Source organism: Myxocyprinus asiaticus, chromosome 4 (assembly GCF_019703515.2).
Source record: "Myxocyprinus asiaticus isolate MX2 ecotype Aquarium Trade chromosome 4, UBuf_Myxa_2, whole genome shotgun sequence".
In the NCBI taxonomy this organism is placed as follows: domain Eukaryota; kingdom Metazoa; phylum Chordata; class Actinopteri; order Cypriniformes; family Catostomidae; genus Myxocyprinus; species Myxocyprinus asiaticus.
The window spans coordinates 41003978-41024429 of NC_059347.1; the positions used below are offsets into that span (position 1 = coordinate 41003978).

General features: G+C 39.4%; 1 pseudogene; it reads left to right on the top strand.

The window, feature by feature from the left end:
- Positions 1-5749, top strand: part of LOC127439939 (probable voltage-dependent N-type calcium channel subunit alpha-1B) — a 194125-nt pseudogene extending 188376 nt beyond the window's left edge.
- Positions 5750-20452: the final 14703 nt, after the last annotated feature.

A 20452-nucleotide genomic window follows, 5' to 3' on the forward strand; every position in this document is an offset into this window, starting at 1 on the left:
CAGTCAGTACTGTTCATTCACTTATTAAGAAGTGGAAAATTTGTGGACCTCTTGATACCAAGCCAAGGTCAGGTAGACCAAGAAAGATTTCAGCCACAGCTGCCAGAAGAATTGTTCGGGATACAAAGAAAAACCCACAGGTAACCTCAGGAGAAATACAGGCTGCTCTGGAAAAAGATGGTGTGGTTGTTTCAAGGAGCACAATATGACGATACTTGAACAAAAATGAGCTGCATGGTCGAGTTGCCAGAAAGAAGCCTTTACTGCGCCAGTGCCACAAAAAAGCCCGGTTACAATATGCCCAACAACACCTTGATAGGCCTCACAGCTTCTGGCACACTGTAATTTGGAGTGACGAGACCAAAATAGAGCTTTATGGTCACAACCATAAGCGCTATGTTTCGAGAGGGGTCAACAAGGCCTATAGTGAAAAGAATACCATCCCCACTGTGAAGCATGGTGATGGCTCACTGATGTTTTGGGGGTGTGTGAGCTCTAAAGGCACGGGGAATCTTGTGAAAATTGATGGCTAGATGAATGCAGCATGTTATCAGAAAATACTGGCAGACAATTTGCATTCTTCTGCACGAAAGCTGCGCATGTGACCCCCATGGACTTTCCAGCATGACAGTGACCCTAAGCACAAGGCCAAGTTGACCCTCCTGTAGTTACAGCAGAAAAGGTTGAAGGTTCTGGAGTGGCCATCACAGTCTCCTGACCTTAATATCATCGAGTCACTCTGGGGAGATCTCAAACGTGCGGTTCATGCAAGACGACCAAAGACTTTGCATGACCTGGAGGCATTTTGCCAAGACGAATGGGCAGCTATACCACCTGAAAGAATTTGGGGCCTCATAGACAACTATTACAAAAGACCGCATGCTGTCATTGATGCTAAAGGGGGCAATACACAGTATTAAGAACTAAGGGTATGCAGATTTTTGAACAGGGGTTATTTCATTTTTTTCTTTGTTGCCATGTTTTGTTTTATGATTGTGCCATTCTGTTATAACCTACAGTTGAATATGAATCTCATAAGAAATAAAAGAAATGTGTTTTGCCTGCTCACTCATGTTTTCTTTAAAAATGGTACATATATTACCAATTCTCCAAGGGTATGCAAACGTTTGAGCACAACTTTATAACCAGGGAAGTAGAGTTGGAAAAATAAACTATTTATAATTATACTCAGCCTTTATCAAGTTTTTCTAATGCCTGATATAAAAGTATGTACCTTGGTAGGGCAATACTTTAGGCAGTTGCAGAATAGTTCCATCAGTCACATATACACTTCACAAAATTTTGCATTGTGCATTAGAAGGAGAACACAACAATTTCTGGGCTTAAAAGACATGAAAAACAATCAATGCATGACATTGTAACTCAAAAGCAATACAATGGGGCACCACATGTACTGCTCAAAACTCGATGTGGGCCCTGTCCCAGAAAACTTTGCCCACCCCTGTCCTAGACTCATGTGAGATTCAGCCTGTTGAAATGCAGAAGCAGCAGCTGAACTGGTTTGAGTGCATCCGGCTGCGGCTGGCCTCTATTAGCCAGATAAAAGGGGCAGACAGACATGCAGACCCATGACCTGCTAATTTATGGTTACCTCTCAGCAGGCCAATCGAGAACAGGGAAGAACAATTTAGAGGCAATCAGGTTTCTGACTGGAGAATGTCCTGTGTCTTGTTAAAGAATGTGAAATCTTCAGTTCTCTCTTAAAAAAAATAGCATCTATAAATGTACTTCAATGGCAAAATAGATCATTTTACATTGTGGGGTCTAAAATCCTGTGACCCCTAGTGAAAATGTTACAGATTGTTTTATTAGCATAATTTGAGTGAAAAGTTCAAATGAAAAAGTAACAAATTCTAGAATTTCTTAGTATTTGGTATGTTCCTCTTTTTCCTTTTTTGTCATCATGTACTGAAGTTGGCATGGCCTCAACACGTTGGTACAAAACCTGATGATCCATGTTGAACAAGGAAGTATTTACAGTAACCTCTCAGTGCTCAATATAGGGCACTCAACAAGTTTTCTGAGAAAACAGGAGCAAATATAAACAGAAGATGATGATGCAGTCTTTCCTGGTTATGACAGTTTGCCATTCTTCCCCTCATATTTGTGGTTGGTTCTCAGGCACAGCAGCTGACACCATTGAGGAGAGGGTGCATGACCGGGGTCGTTCCCATAAGAGGAGGCACCATTCGGCAGAGAAGCAGCGGTATTACTCCTGTGATCGCTATGGCAGCCGGGATCACTGCAACAGCAAGTCTGCCATGGCTAGCTGTGCCACCTCGCCCAGCGAAACTCAGGAGGCCAATCTTAACAAGCAGGTGGGAGGGGCAGATGAGACCGGACACAGGGACATGTGGTCAGAGGAAGGGTTGGGTCTGGGGTTAGAGACTGATCAGGGTAAAAAAGAAAAAAATCAGATGTCTAACTTGAAAGTGCTGTCTAAATAATGACAGCTTAGGTATTTGAGACAAGGTAAAAATTAAGTGATGAAGGTTGAATTTGGTAAGCTCCAAAACCTTTTGTAATGATGACGATCTGAAGTGCTTAAAGGAATATTCCAGGTTTAATACAAGCTCAGCTCTATGGACTGTATATGTGGCATGCTGTTGATTTCCGCAGACAATACTTTTGACTCATCCCTCAATTAAAAAACAAAAACGAGCAAAAAGCATGTGTAGAGTAATGCACTTAGAAGGGGGAATCTATGAGGCAGGGCTTTGCACTGGAATAAACTTTAATACAGGGATTAAAAAATAATTGTTTGTCATTTTGGTCGTTCTGAGCAGAAACTGTATTTTTTTGTTCCGGGTTCTGGCATTCCTCTGCCAGCCTTCCGTTGCCTCTTTTCCAATTGCCAATTGTTAAGAACTAAATTAAAGAATGGTTAATAACATTATTTATTTTATTTTTTTCAGTACTTTGCACTAAGAGTGGGTGATATACCCGTTGAAGTGTTCCCAGAAAAAAGGGACCTGGTCTGGAAAAAGAAGCTCAAACTAAGGGACTTGCCCCTACCAAAATAAGTGAAAATTAAAAAAAATTCCCATGTGGGGGAATTCTCAGCATAGAAATCATAACAAGCAGAAGTATACAGTAGCCTATATAAAATATGTCTTTTCAATAAATGTTTTCTTAATATTAAATATATACTCGAAAATATTTCAAATATTTCAAAAATACATCTGGCCGTCTAAAATCAATTAATAGCCAAAATCTCTCTCTCCTGCATGCACACACAGCCTGGGCGTGTTTGGATTAAACGTCATTTTATGCGGGCTGATTAAAAAAATTATTCTTATTTTATTTATTTTATTTGTTTTAATTACAGATCTGCTTCTTGGTCAGAACCTGGCAGTATCAAGTCTGTATTAATGCATAATAATGTATCTAACAATAATTCAGTGAAGATTTGGAAACAGCTGAGAAATTTACTTTTGATCTCAATATTTTATTATTAGCCATGCATGTATACATAGTAATTATATATAGTTGTTTAAATGGTCTTCAGCATTCACAGAAAGCTACATCCACAATGTGCATTAAGGCAAAGAAATGTGTGATGCAGCAGTTTCCTTCAAAATCAAAGCACATGCTTATCATTTTCAGCTAAAAAGTTTTTTTTATGCAACAGTAAGTGATGTAATTCTGAAAATTTACTGTGATTAAAGTTTAGACTTTGGTTTCATGAAAAAAAATTATCAGAAAGAAATTAACTGGCTATTAACTGGTTAACAACATTTATCTTTTTCGGTTTCGTTCTGCAAATAATTTCGTTTGTTTCCGTTTTCATTCCTTGGAGCGTTTTCAGTTCCTCCTTTAAAATACACAGTATTTCAAAACAAGACTTAATTAAAAATCAACCTTAATATGCGTTAACATGAGAACAGTGTGACAATAACTTACAAACATTCTCTGTGTCACATTATATACAGTCTTTCAATCCCTGTCTTCGCCATATAACCTGGTAAACCCAGTAATTTCCATATATTGTGTAAGGATTCAAGAAAGGGATGTGATGAGTTCAATCCACCACACGCATTACTTCAGAAACTAATAATCGGCTAGAAAAAGATCAGATCTGTATCTAGATCGTACTGCTAAACTTTACAGCTCTAGTAACATATTTTTATATGGAAGAATTAAAAAGTTCTTTAACAACAACAATATGAGCATACCTTGCTCCATAGACTTTCATTGTAAATTCCTTTCTGTAAAAGTATTTGTTTCAGCAAACTAAGAGACTAGTTAAAATGACTTTCTGTGGTAACTGACAAACTTGCCACAGAGGCTGTCGATAGAGCCAGCGTTCCAAATCATATTCAGTTTTAGCCAAAGTATCACAGTAATAGTTTGAGGAGCACATGGAACTCAGCTGTGTAAAGCTGCAGTATAACCTTTGCATGTTTTAGATGTTAAAGCGGAGAATGGGGCTGCAGTACAGTAAGATTCCTCAGTACAGGCTGTTGTTGGATTTTAAAGCTCTCAGGGTACTAATCATATAGTGGCGTTTAGAAGAGCCTCTGTGAGGTGCTTGGCTAGACATATGGTGGATTTGGATTTTTGAGTTTGCAGTACCAAGCCTGGATATGGAGCAGCATTTTAATTGTACATAACCTACATAATATGACTGCAGTGAGATTTTGAATTTTTTACTATTATCAGATTTTAGTTTATTTAAAGTGATTCATGTTTTGTGATAAAAACGTAAATTGAAAACTCAAGTTTCTCTGCTCTTTGGCTGTTGTTCAACCTCTCATGGCCTTTCACTTCTCTTTCCAATCTTCTTCCACACCATTTATCCGTGCATTTATCTGTAATTCTTTTCTTTGTCTTCACTGTCTTCTCCACTCCCTCCCTTTGTTCCTGCTTTCCATCTTCCTTCTTTTTCTACTGTCTTATTACTTCTTGTTTCCTTCCTTCCCTCCCTCCTGGTCCCTGTCTAATCTTTTGGGCATTTTCCTCATCATTTTATTGTTTTGATTTGCTTGTTTAATTTTCATCTAGGGCAGTGGGTGGGCTAAGGGGAGCCCGGTGTTGTTGACCTCAGGGGCGAGCACTCCAAGCCGCTGTCGCAGACAGCTGCCCCAGACCCCCCTTACTCCTCGTCCCTCCGTGGCCTTCAGGACTGCCAACTCCTCCCCTGTGCACTTTCTGGGCACTCAGACTGGCTTGCCTCCCCCGAGTCCCAGCAGGCTGAGCCGTGGTTTGTCTGAGCACAATGCCCTCTTACACAGTGGCTCCATCTCCAGCTCGCCAGCCCCTGTCAGTCGCATTAACTCAGAACCCTTCCTGGGGCCCCCGGACCACCCTGCTGGCCAGCACTGCTGCCTCCAGCCTGAAGCCTTTGCTGTCTACCAAGAGGATCTGAGCCCTCAGACAGGACAGTCTCCCAGGACTGTAGGGATTCCGATTGTTGCTAATCCCCCACCTCTGCAACAGCAGTTTCATGGGGTGCCCAACGTATATCACTTCACCTTGGGCACCGGTGCCAACAGAGGCAGGGCACGGCAGTACTACCCAGAGGCAGAGGAGAATGACTGTGCTAGCATGGCTTTAAGATAAACACATACCGATTCTGATGATGTTATTGATACTTTTGATGAGTTTTATCATCTCTTATTTTGTTAAATGCTGTGGTACATATGTGTGCGGACATGTCATTATTTGGGAATGTCCCGGGGATAAAAAATGTCCACAGATCAGCAGATGTGAGATACAAAAGAAGAGACCTGCCAAACTTTAAAGGGATATTTCACCCAGTAATGAACATTCTGTCATCATTTACTCACTCTCATATTGTTCCAAACCCATATGACTTTCTACTGTGGAACACAAAAGCAGATTAGGCAGAATGTTAGTCTCAGTCACCAAGCACTTTTTGCAACTTTCATTTCCATACAATGAAAGTGAATGGTGACTGAGACATCTCTGAGATATCTCCTTTTGTGTTCTACAGAAGAAAGAAAATTGAATAACATGAGGGTGAGTAAATGATGACAAAAGTTTAACTTCTGGGTGTCCATCCCTTTAACTACATAGTTAGGTGGGTGGGGTTCAACCATTTTCGTCTTCTCACAAATACATGACAGTGAAAGTTTATGTTGTGAAAACACATGGGCTCTCTCTTAATCCTTTGCTATGGTGAGGGAAACAGCAGTCCTCATATGCCAAAATATGCTTGTGTAATCTGGGAAAAGAGGGACCCATGTAACTTCAGTGCTTCAAATGTAGATCGTAATGGGCGTCTGGACAATTTCTTTGAAAACCAGTCTCTGAGCTCCACTCTAAATGCAAATTTTCCCATGAAAAATATTGTCTTGACATTATCTTTGTGACTTTTGTGGGGTGAAACCCTTACAGAAGTGACTAGAAACACAAGCAACATTCTTAAACTAATGTTTATTTTCGAAAATGCAAAATAGCAGTGTGTCCTGTTTCCTTCTAAAGGCTGATTCACACTGCTCTAACAAAATCAAACATTTCAACCATTCTGTCAGCTGTTGGATTTCGGCCACATTTTCAGTTTCCTAACATATGTTTTCCAAAGTATGCAGTGCCAGGGAGCTTTTTCGAAAGTCTCTGTTTTTGATTGAGGAAAATGCCATCCCAGCGTACAGTATATGAGAGCCGCAAAATAAATGCGTTTTCAATTCAGCTAAAAACGTTTTAGTGTGGACGTGGCCTTAGAATGTAGGGAAGCACAACAGTCATTGTCTCACTGCCCAAAACACCAACAGGGTGAACACACTAATAAAACTAAATCGAACAAATGTGTTTGTTGATGTTTGGAGCCGTTTGTTGGGGCAGTGTGAACTAGCCTTAAGAGTACTGACCATGCTGACAGATCTGTGGCCTCCACGAGCAGTGTACCTTACACATAGCCATCATGTCCCACTTAATTTATTTCACTATGTAGAGAAAGCAGATTGTTCATAAAGCTGCTGATAACCATTCCTAGCACACACTGTATCACAATGTGTGAAATCTTTGATAACCGTAATGTACTTATACATAATGTTTTATATCAAGTTGTTGTAGATATTTGATCTATTCATTCTGTGCTTTTTTGTATTGTAAAGATGAACCGTTTTACGCAAATGGCTTATGGCTTCACCATACTGTCAGGTGTTACAATTCTTATTGACTGCTCCAGATGTTATTACCAAGTGCCTAACCTTTTGAATATATCATAGTTGTGATGCAACCTCAGCCTTTTTAGTGCATCGACATGTGAGAGCGTGAGAGAGTAAACTGAACAAGTTCTGAAAAGTTCAAATGGAACAACAAGGCGTTACGATCGCAGGCCTTAATCAGAAGTAAAGACTACAGTACCTTTGAGTTCACATTTGGTTTTGGATGGATAAGACAGTATGATTGTTTTTGTTGTTGTTGTTGTTTTTTTATTCTTGTGTCCTTGAATGATGTTTTTTGTATAATTTTAGTACTTGATGGAATGTTGAAAATTCCATTACCAAATGCATATATTAGTATGGAGTACCTATAGAAACTGCAGTAGTTGTATATTTGTCCAGATGGGACTTAATAACCACAGTTATAAAACTGCATGTTAAAAAAAAGTCTTCAATTTGATTGACCATGGTTATGAAACCGACATTTATTATGTATATTTCCTGTCCTGATGAAGATGCTCAGCCGAGGCTACATTGCTATTTGCCGTCTCTGTTTGATCTTTTATGGTTAGATGCAAAGACGGGACTGACACAAAGGTGTGTGTGCTTGAATTGTGTTGCAGGTTTCCCGATATGAGTGTGTGCTGTGTTGAGTCAGAGTCCTGGCACCGGTACTGTGGACTGGTCTGTGTTAAGGTTAAACTTTTTCCCTCAAGGCACTCCTCCAAGCAAACACACGCGAGACACACAAACACACACTCACTGCTTTCATTCTACCGCTGTTCCCCAGCTGCTGGCTGTATAGAAATATGGTCGGCTCCCTTTTATCGCACTGGTAACATGAGAGGAATATTTAGCCATGTTGACCACTGAATGGAGAAGGTGTAGCTGTCTGAGAGCAAAAAAGAAAAAACACTGTATTTGGACACCGTTGTATCTTAATGGAGGCAATTGGGAATGTATGAAGACAATAAGAGTAATTTAAAGTTCACCCAAAATGAGAAGTCTGTCATTAACTCATCCTCATTTTCATACAGTGAAAGTGAATTGTCACTGAGTTGAACATTCTGACTTCTGGAAAAAGAAAGTCATAAGAGTTTGGAACATGAGTAAATGATGACAGAACTTTCATTTTTTGGGTGAACTGTCCCTTGAAGTTGTCATGGGCAATGGGTCCAATATCATTCGAAATAAGTTCCATATTAACAGAATTTTGAGCTCCAGTCTACTGTACATGCTGATCTCCCTATCTGATGAAGAATACTGTAGATGTTTCAAGAGTTAATAGGCTAATCAGGTGATTCCATATCCACTAATGTGTCGGGACTTTGTTGACGGTGATTGTTCTTTCCATTTTTTTTAACCTGTACTTTGAAATTTTGTTTATGTAGGGCTATGCAACAGGATGACACTTTGAAAACTTTACTACATTCATTTTGTAGCTGTACCTGCTGGGAAATCCAGATTCAGGCTTTAGCATGATAGTGACCAAATCTTTTCTAAAAAAAAAAATAAAATTAAAAAAAATCTATCTATAAAAAGTTGCAAGTTTATGTAGGTGCATGCATCTGAGATGAAAATCAAGAATCTGAACTGATTTTTTTTTACAAACTCTGTGAAGCTGAAGAACAAGGAGGCAATAGGATGTGCTGAAATTTTGCTGATATTGTAATGAGTTGTTGAATTATTCAACTGTAACTATGGAACAAATATTTGCACTCCTAGCACATCCATTGATTGTCCTTTGGCTTGTTGCCATAGTGGATCTAGACTGTTCAATCACTAGACTCAATTTTTCAAACATGATAAATTGATATATATATATATATATATAGCTCTGGAAAAAATTAAGAGACCTCTGCAAAATTACCTGTTTCTCTGGATTTACTATTTATAGGTATGTGTTTGAGTAAAATGAAAATTTTTGTTTTGTTCTATAAAGTACTGACTACATTTCTCCCAGATTCCAAATAAAACTATTGTCATTTAGAGCGTTTATTTGCAGAAAATGACAACTGGTCAAAATAACAAAAAAGATGCAGTGTTTTCAGACCTCGAATAGTGCAGAGAAAACAAGTTCATATTCATTTTTAAACAACACAATACTAATGTTTTAACTTAGGAAGAGTTCAGAAATCAATATTTGGTGGAATAACCCTGATTTTCAATCACAGCTTTCATGCATCTTGGCATGCTCTCTACCAGTCTTTCACATTGCTGTTTGGTGACTTTATGCCACTCCGGCGCAAAAATTCAAGCAGCTCGGCTTTGTTTGATGGCTTGTGGCCATCCATCTTCCTCTTGATCACATTCCAGAGGTTTTCAATGGGGTTCAGGTCTGGAGATTGGGCTGGCCATGACAGGGTCTTGATACAATAGTCCTCACTCCACACCTTGATTGACCTGGCTGTGTGGCATGGAGCATTGTCCTGCTGGAAAAAACAATCCTTAGAGTTGGGGAACATTGCCAGAGCAGAAGGAAGCAAGTTTTCTTCCAGGATATCCATGTACGTAACTTGATTAATGCGTCCTTCACAAAGATGAATCTGCCCTATTCCAGCCTTGCAGAAGCACCCCCAGATCATCACCGATCCTCCACCTGGTCGTCTTCTGGTCCTTATGGTCTAACGTCAGATTCATCTTTGTGAAGGACACATTTTTGGTTTAAAAATAAATATGAACTTGTTTTCTTTGCATTATTCGAGGTCTGAAAACACTGCATCTTTTTTGTTATTTTGACCAGTTGTCATTTTCTGCAAATAAATGCTCTAAATGACAATAGTTTTATTTGGAGTGTGGGAGAAATGTTGTCAGTACTTTATAGAATAAAACAAACATTTTCGTTTTACTCAAACACATACAGTTGTTCTCAAATGTTTGCATACCCTGGCAGAAATTGTGAAATTTTGGCATTGATTTTGAAAATATGACTGATCATGCAAAAAAAACTGTCTTTTATTTATGGATAGTGATCTTATGAAGCCATTTATTATCACATAGTTGTTTGGATCCTTTTTAAATAATAATGATAACAGAAATCACCCAAATGGCCCTGATCAAAAGTTTACATACCCTTGAATGTTTGGCCTTGTTACAGACACACAAGGTCACACACACAGGTTTAAATGGCAATTAAAGGTTAATTTCCATCACCTGTGGCTTTTTAAATTGCAATTAGTGTCTGTGTATAAATAGTCAATGAGTTTGTTAGCTCTCACATGGATGCACTGAGCAGGCTAGATACTGAGTCATGGGGAGCAGAAATGTCAAAAGACCTGCGTAACAAGGTAATGTAACTTTATAAAGATGGAAAAGGATATAAAAAGATATCCAAAGCCTTGAAAATGCCAGTCAGTACTATTCAGTCACTTATTAAGAAGTGGAAAATTCGGGGATCTCTTGATACCAAGCCAAGGTCAGGTAGACCAAGAAAGATTTCAGCCACAGCTGCCAGAAGAATTGTTCGGAATACAAAGAAAAACCTACAGGTAACCTCAGGAGAAATACAAGCTGCTCTGGAAAAAGATGGTGTGGTTGTTTCAGGGAGCACAATACGAGGATACTTGAACAAAAATGAGCTGCATGGTCGAGTTGCCAGAAAGAAGCCTTTACTGTGCCAATGCCACAAAAAAGCCGGTTACAATATGCCCAACAACAACTTGACACACCTCACAGCTTCTGGCACACTGTAATTTGGAGTGACGAGACAAAAATAGAGCTTTATGGTCACAACCATAAGCGCTATGTTTGGAGAGGGGTCAACAAGGCCTATAGTGAAAAGAATACCATCCCCACTGTGAAGCATGGTGATGGCTCACTGATGTTTTGGGGGTGTGTGAGCTCTAAAGGCACGGAGAATCTTGTGAAAATTGATGGCAAGATGAATGCAGCATATTATCAGAAAATACTGGCAGACAATTTGCATTCTTCTGCATGAAAGCTGCGCATGGGACGCTCTTGGACTTTCCAGCACGACAATGATCCTAAGCACAAGGCCAAGTTGACCCTCCGGTGGTTACAGCAGAAAAAGGTTGAAGGTTCTGGAGTGGCCATCACAGTCTCCTGACCTTAATATCATCGAACCACTCTGGGGAGATCTCAAACGTGCGGTTCATGCAAGACGACCAAAGACTTTGCATGACCTGGAGGCATTTTGCCAAGACGAATGGGCAGCTATACCTCCTGAAAGAATTTGGGGCCTCATAGACAACTATTACAAAAGACCGCATGCTGTCATTGATGCTAAAGGGGGCAATACACAGTATTAAGAACTAAGGGTATGCAGATTTTTGAACAGGGGTTATTTCATTTTTTTCTTTGTTGCCATGTTTTGTTTTATGATTGTGCCATTCTGTTATAACCTACAGTTGAATATGAATCTCATAAGAAATAAAAGAAATGTGTTTTGCCTGCTCACTCATGTTTTCTTTAAAAATGGTACATATATTACCAATTCTCCAAGGGTGTGCAAACTTTTGAACACAACTGTACCTATAAATAGTAAATCCCAAGAAACGGATAATTTTGCAGTGGTCTCTTGATTTTTTCCAGAGCTGTATATATATATGTGTATATATATGTTTTCCTTGAAAAGATTAATGTTTGCATGTTTTTAAATTGTGCATGATGAAATACCCATTGTTTATCATCGTACTTTTGATACAATGTATTCTTTTTTGATTTGATTTTTTAAATGACCTTTGATATGAATTAGGTTATTTGTTGAAAAACAAAATCATTTATAAATAAAAGAAAACAGTATTGATCTATGTTGACAGCTCTGTTCATGCATAAGAGCTGGCACATCCTTTCTTTGGATTCTGCTACTGACTTGTTTGTTGCCTGATTTCTGTTCCATGTCCAGACTTTGAAATCTGTAGTTGTTTCTACTACAACATTTTGTATAAAGCAAAGAACTTGAATTAAAAAAGAAAAAAACAGAAATCTCAAATACAGTTTTCTTTTATGGTCATTATTAAACATTTACATTTCCCTGGAAATATCCATATGTTGAATTTGTGAACTGCAGTAATTATGGATAACTATGACTATTACTGATACCTGAAGACTGTTTGGACACTGCTCACTGTACACTGATGTAAATCCTGCTTTGTGGAAAAGATTTATCAAAGCATGCAATTGCAGAATACAAAGTGTACAGAAGGGCCAATGTGAATCAGGGTTCCACCTGTGGTGTCTGAAGGACAGGCTTTCTTGCTTCAAATTGGTTGGTTCATGTAATGTGGGCGTTGGTGAGAAGAGGGATGATTGAGAAGCCTGCACAGCAAGAATTCTCCTAAAAGTGGACTGATAAGATACCACTACCACGTACTGTATTCCTTATCAACAAAACAACAAAATTTTAGGCTATAGTTTATATTCGTTACTTTTTTTCCTCCAGGTTACATAGATGACCAAAAATGAATTTTTATCTAATCATTTTGAGGGATAAGTTTATGTCGTTCTTGCCATTTTTGGAAGAACATTGTTTTTCAAAGATGTGGTTCATTTTATCTCTGTGTGCACTGAGTGGAGCTTTCCAGGCGGACTCATCTGAAACAGGATCTGGCGCGCTGCCCTCAGGTAAGAATTTAGAGCTTTCACGCGACAAATCTCGCGCGCCCATATATCCAACACATCTGTGTGCACGCGCGTTCCGTTGCTCGCTTGTACTGGGTTATATTGGACAGATCGGCTCAATATTATAAAATGAAATGACGCTGTTTTTATATCATTTTAAAAATAAAATTAAGTACGTTTTACACTTACAGTTGGTAATTTACGTCTGAAGTAGGCCTACTCTACGTTCATATTGCAAAAGATGCTCTTCTAACATGGCCCTTAACCCACCAGTCCCTGTGCATTTCACACAGTGAATGTGCAGTAGAAATTTCTGATTATTTCTATGCTGTTTATAAACGCATACTCCAGAAAGTTGTCTGCTCGCTGGGGCGCTGTAATAGGGGGTTAGGGGCTGTTCAGACGGAACGCGTTCTGCTCTAAAATAGCCAGACACCGCAAGAACGCAAGGTCACTCGATATATATATATATATATATATATATATATATATATATATATATATATATTTTTTTTTTTTTTTTTTTTTTTTTTAAAGCTGCGCGAGACGCTGAAAAGGATCAAAGATGTCCGTATAGCGCATGTCTGCATAGGAAAACAATTAAAAAATAGTGCAAACGGACGCAAAACGTTCGGTGTGAACTGCCCTAACTACATGTCCATGGACGCTTCCTTTGTCAAACGAAAGTTAAGAGTAAAAACTGCATCACCTAGTGTTAAAGATGTTACAGGGTATTTCAAACTAACAATCATACAACATGTATTCAGCTGACACACTTTCAAAACTCATGGCCGTTTTGTCCTAAGAACAGTTGTTGGACATATTTCTTTGTGACATATAACCACAAAGTTCTTCACATTTTTTCAAAAAAATCTGTTTAATAGTCATACACCAGCTTTTCACAATCTGCGCTGATTTGTGAATGTCCATATGTGAGTGAGAGGAAGGAATCTGATGTCATGTTTCCTAATTGAGCTTATGTTACAACAGTTTCTCATGGGCCCTATTTCAGCCACCTGTCCCACTGAATGGAGACTGTCTTCTCTGCAGTTAGAAAACATTGTGGATAATCTGGGGATTATTAGAGTGGGTCTGCAGAACCCATTACGTGATATTGCAGATCAGTGCAGTGACAAGTTTTACAACATTCAATAAGATTTTCCATTTATGAGAAGGCTATTAGTTTTCAATTACAGGCCAGGGCCACATCATATTTATTTAGATCTACCTATAATATCACCTGTAACGTATTCAAACTATTGTGAAGACAGATGCATTAGAGGAGATTTGTTTCTGTCAAAAAATGTCACTGTCTTAAAGGGAAAGTTCTCCCAAAAATGAAAATTCTCTCATCATTTACTCAGCCTCATGCCATCCCAGATGTGTATGACTTTCTTTCTTGTGCAGAAGACAAAATTTTTTAGAAGAATTTCTCAGCTCTGTTCATACATTCATTGCAAGTCAATGGTCACCAGAATTTTGAAGGTCCAAAAAACACATAAAGGGAGCATAAAAGTAATCCATACAACTCCAGTGTTTAAATCCAAGTCTTCAGATCGAAATGATAGGTGTGGGTGAGAAAAAGATCAATATTTAAGTCCTTTTTTTTACTATAAATGTCCACTTTCACTTCACTTCACTTCCACGTTCTTCTTATTAAACAACTGGAGTCGTGTGGATTACTTTATGCTGCCTTTATGTGCTTTTTGGACCATCAAAGTTCTGGTGAACATTGACTAGCAATGAATGTATGAACAGAGCTGAGATATTCTTCTAAAAATCTTAATTTATGTACAACAGAATAAAGTCCTACACATCTGAAGGAACATAAATGATGAGAGAATTTTAATTTTTCAATTTTCATTTTTTGGTGAACTTTTCCTTTAAGCCCCGAATTATGTAATTGAGAAGTAGATGATTGAGCTCAGTAGTGTTTTGGGGCATGCCTTATTCCTAAATGGAAAGTTTGAGCATTTGTTACTTTTGTTTGATCATGTGTAATAGTTGACTCCTAATATAATGTATATATAAATAATATATACAAATATTGTCAGCAATACAGTAATATTTCATTGTGTGGTGATTTCCGTCTGTACATGTAAACCCGACATTTGTCCATAAGCTTTTCCTTAAACACTGTGTAACATATTTTACTGTATTCTAATAACCCACAACAAATGCTACTAAAGCTTGTCCCTACTCTATCATTACAGCGAGAACATTGGCTGTGTGCATGATGTCACAATTTTAATAGAAGGATTGTATGTCAAATGCAAGGTTACAATCTGCTTGCTCTGAACACATTCCCCCATTTCTTCTAATTTTAATTGTAAATCAAGGAACTGGTGTGTCTATCTCTGTGAGGTAGCTCCAGGCAGGGGACTGGGCTATAGCACCAGACATAATTAATGTTGTCCCAGATTGATAACCATGACTCTGGAGAACAGCCAGGGTGAAACAAGTCCCCTTGAACCTTACTGATTATGTGTATGGAGGCCATTACAGTTAGGAAAATGTACACAAAAAAAAAAAAAAAAAAACAATTGTGGACAGTGGTTCCACACATTTGAAGTGAGTTTTCCTGACTTAAAATTACTGTGTTATCTCATCTCAAATACTTAATGAAAAGAGAACTGGTGCAGAGTGATCCAGCAGATGGAAATAACTTAAATAAATCAGATGATTTGTAGAAGGAATAAACTTAATTTGTACAAATTTATAAATGAAATAAAATCAATATAAAAATGAATATTAAATAAATGTAACGATGCAGAAATAAAATGTTTGATTATAAATGTTGAGTAAATAAATCTAAAGATATAACCAAGGACTAAGTCCTGTAACAAAACTAATAATACAGAGTGCTGTCTCATCTAATGAACAGACCCCCTTGCATGTTTGTTCTAGCTAGGTATCATAAATTACTGAGCTCAGCAAGATGAGCAAAGAAATCGAGACATCCTATGTCTGTCTCGAGTCCATAAAGTTTATACAATAAAAAATAAAAACCAGACACTAAGGTCTATCTGACTGCGATTCTGAGGTCTCTTGGTGTCAGAGTTTGCACAAACTCTCATAAAATGTCATACAAAGAGAATGGCCTAATATTCCAGCATTTATTTTGAATATAATTGAGTACATTGATAGTATGAATGTATAGATACAGGAGTACAATGATGATATGAATGGAGAAATGAGTACATGAATGTGGATATGAATATGATTGCATTACTGATTATAGTTGATTTTAAGCATAATAAGCAAAAGTATAAAGAAAATAATCTGGCCACGTGCATCAAGAACCTGACTGAATTGCATAAACTCAAAATTAGACACGTCAAAGTAACTCAAATGAAACTTATTTCTTTATATACTAGCAAGTGACAGTGAATGTTAAGTTAACATACTAATTCAGTAGTTCGTATGTTAATGTAATCTTGTGTTGAAGCAGTACACGTATTTGGCTTGCTGTCCGTATACTGGAGGGCTCGGAGCTCGAGACTCGACTCGAGTCCTGATTACCCCCAAAAAGGCGTTAAGATGAAAGAACAGTACCATGACTATGGCAGGAAGTATTTAGGACAGCAAGCCAGCAACAATTCTATTTGGTAAAACTGGATTGGCGGATGCTTCTGAATTGTACTTCCCATCAAAATATGTACAGAGGGAGTGCTTTAAGCATTTGTTTGAAGGTGCGTTCTTGTACAATTGCTGGTCGAGAGGGCTACGCTGCGATTCGAACGAGAGACCACCACTCGTCGTAGAAGTGGGTGGGCTCACGGTATGCGAACAGGTAAGCCCAGCAAGCAATCGAACCGGGAAAATGAGCACTAGTTGGTCGTGCTTCATTTGAAAGGGAGGGCTCACACTGCGATTCGAACGGGAGATTGCTCCATAGAGAGAGAGAGCGCTCGCGGCATTCGAACTGGTAAGCTCAGTAAGCAATCCAACGGGGAAAATGAGAACGAGAGTTGGTTTGCGCTGCGTTCGAAAGGGAGGGCTCACACTGCGATTTGAATGGGAGACTGCTCTATAAAGAGAGAGCACTCATGGCATTCGAACGGGTAAGCCCAGCAAGCAGTCGAACAGGGAAAGTGAGCACTAGTTGGCTCGCATTGTTCAAAAGGGAGGGCTCATGCTGCGATTCGAATGGGAGACTGCTCCGTAGAGAGAGAGCGCTCATGGCATTCAAACGGGTAAGCCCATCAAGCAATCGAACAGGGAAAATGAGAATGAGAGGAACGGGGCTTGTTTGCAGGGGTAGCCTCAATCAATAGACTACCCATGGATAGGGAAATATTGTGCTTTGAGAAAAGGAGGTGGTGACCGCTATCTCCTGTAATGCTAGCTGCAGCTGCTGAGAAGCGAAAACAAAATAAGGCTTCTGCGGAAGCATGGTAAAACGCTGCTGCGGCAGTAAAGTGGGCCTCCTGTGGGAGCAGAGTTTAAACCACTGCTGCGGCAGTGGATTGAGTATTTAGGGGCATAGTGAAGGAGCTCCTGTGGGAACACTGCTGTATTTCCATTGCTGTAGATGCACTTCTATGAAAGTATGGAACTTAGACATTGAAAGCACCTGTGGAGAAAATATTAACAACTGTGTATACACAATTGGTATGGGTGGGGCACTGTTGCTGTGGTATCGAGTAGGGCACAAAAGACTTCATTAGATTTATTAACACCTGTAATGGAAGCAAAGGTTAGTTTGTACTTACCTGTAGTGGAGCAAATGGTTAGTTAGGAATACGTAAATGTATTACCTTTATATACGTCTGTAAGGGAAGCAAAAGTTTAGTTATGGAAAACGTGTCAATTATGTTCATATGCAGCTTTGAGGAAAGCAAAAAATTTAGTTAAGAAAACAACTTTATTACATTTGTCATGGTGGGGCACTGTTGCTGCGGTATTAAGTAGGGCACAAAAGACTTCATAAGAATCATCAACACCTGTAAGGGAAGCAAAGGTTAGTTTGTACTTGCCTGTAGGGGGAGCAAACATTAGTTAGGAATATGTACCTTTATATACGCCTGTAAGGGAAGCAGAAGTTTAGTTGTGGAAAACGTGTCAATTACGTTTATATGCAGCTTTGAGGGAAGCGAAATGTTAGTTAAGAATACAACTTTTTTACGTTTGCCATGGCAGGGCACTGCTGCGGCAGTATCAAAATGCAAAAGGGGTGATGCTGTGGCATAATCGAGAGTATGCGGGCAATGCTGCGGCAGTATCGAGCGTGGGCGGGTGCTGCAGCACATTATCTGGTGGGGCACTGTGGCTGCAGTATCAGATAGGGCACACATAGTTTATCACATTTAGGCACACCTTATTGTGTGTCGGGCTCATTTCGACCATGAGCAAAGGAAATGCCAATGCCACGGTTAACGGGAAAAGCTAAAAGGCTCTTAAGATTACTGCACCACCACTGCACTCGAACAGGAGAGCTCATACTGCGTTTCGGACGGGAGAGCCCACGGAATGAATGACATGAAATCTCACACTGATTTGGGAGCACCTGCGACCAATGCACTGAGGCTCACACTGCATTCGAACGGGAGATCCCACACTGCAATTCGATGGGAAAGCCTGCATAGCGTTCGAACGGGAGGGCCCACACTGCATTCGAATGGTAGGTGGTGCAGAGTAAAGAACCTTGCTGAATTGCGGTTTGTGATGGGTATATATTTATATCGCGTGGTCCGAAGGACACCGCTGTTGCTGCGCCTGTACAGCACGTTTGCGCTGCTTTGTGGTGTCATGGAGGTTTGTTACATGACCCAAAAGACACCGCAGTTGTGGCATGTGGACAGCAAATGTGTGCTGCTTAGGGATGTTTTGAGCTGAAGGCAGAAGCACCGCAGTTGTGCTTAACTAAAATGGTTGCCATCTTTGGCTCCTCGGTAGGTAATGGTGAAGTCTTGGAAAAAGACACCTAGATAGAAAAAGTGAGAGGTAAACCTGCGTACAATCCAGTGACAGGAATTTAAATGGCTCTCGCAGAGACCTGCTGGAAGTAATATTGGTGAGACCCTGCGGAAGGCGCAATTTCAGGCGTTGCTGTAGAAAAGACAAAATAATCATATTCAGGTGAAACTTTAGGAAAAAAAAATGTGCAAGGGAATACAGTACATCTTCATAAACAATGTGAAAAAATAGCATGAAATGATCTGAGAAATAAGAGCTTTGGCTCTGTACTGCATTCAGATATGCATGTACATTCGCTCTTTAGGAGTATAACTGTCACCTCTAGTACAATATACTTCTTGCATAGGAAATGCATTGCATAACAAAAGGAGTGAAATATCTAGAAATGCTTTGAGTTGCAGCTCTGCACTACATACAGAAATGCAAGAGAAATGTGCTGGGAAATATAGTATGTCTTAAACAATGTGAAAAAGACAGCATAAAATGATCTGAGAAATAAGAGCTTTGGCTCTGTACTGCATGCAGATATGCAGGAGAAATGGACTTGCAGTCATTGCTGAAGGATACGTTTGTGGTCATTCGCTCCTTAGGAGTATGACTGCCCCCTGCTGTACAATATACGTCAATATGTCAATAATGCTGAGAGGAAGCGAGACACGTTGCAGAATGATTATGAATGAGTTGGAACGTGGCGCATGATCCGCCTCTTGCGGAGCCGAATTCGGCTCATGTCTGTTCGGTCAGAGCGAGTGCAGCGCGGCAGTGAGCATGCGTTAAAATGTCTGCGTTGGTTTGAAAAGAATTTGTCATTAGATTATCGGTCGACTGAAGGGAGTTCTGTGTTGCATGATGCCCCTGTGTTCAGAATGAAATAAATCATGCTCCGAAAGGCACTTTGGAGGGAGAAACAATCGTGATATTCATGTTAGAAGATGACGAACAATCGCTGAATAGAGCACACCCTGTAAACAAGCTGTGGTGTGGTAATGAGGCTGACAGGCATCACCTGTGCGGCAGAACCTGATTAAAAATGCTGGGGGTTGAAATGGTGGTTGGATTGAATAGTTAATCTATGTTTCTTTCGCTTTCAAATAAAATTTAATTCTAATGGCATGAAGCTGTTTCACATTTTTAAAGTGCAGGAGCAGCCAGTTTGCGGCAGCAACTTCATGCTATAAACTGCTTCATCGAATGGAGCATAGAAAGACATATATAATTTGTATATATATACACATATACATACATATATAACACTTAACGTGGTAGCCTTCAATACTGCTAAAAACAAAGAGCTGCTGTGGCAGCTTCTGTTGAATAATGAGATTGTTTGGATGGAAGAGCTGTTCTGGTGGAGCTGAATGTTTTGCAGCGAAGTTGCATCCTATGAGCCGCCTGCCTGGGACTTATGGTGACGCTGGAAAGACTCTCATGTCAGGAGAGTTGTCACAGGAAGCAGGTAAGCAGTGGCTTATATACTCCTGCTCGTGGGCTGTGATTTGTCAGATTAAAATTAACATGCTCCTCCCGAACCTCTGTTAATTAACTCCATTTATATGCTGTTTGGAAGCACTACTAAGTGCAGCTTGGTAACTGTCCAACATAACAAAAACAAATGTTCCTCTTTATAATAATCTTGCACAAAAACACATAAAATAACACTTAATTTTAACATTTACTCTCCCTATGGAGTCCCATGCAAAGCATGCTGGGAACTAGAAATCACCTGCCCTGTTTCATTTAAAGGTGGAGTAAGTCATTTGAATCCAATACACTTTTTTGTCAAATTCCACGAATATCTCTTA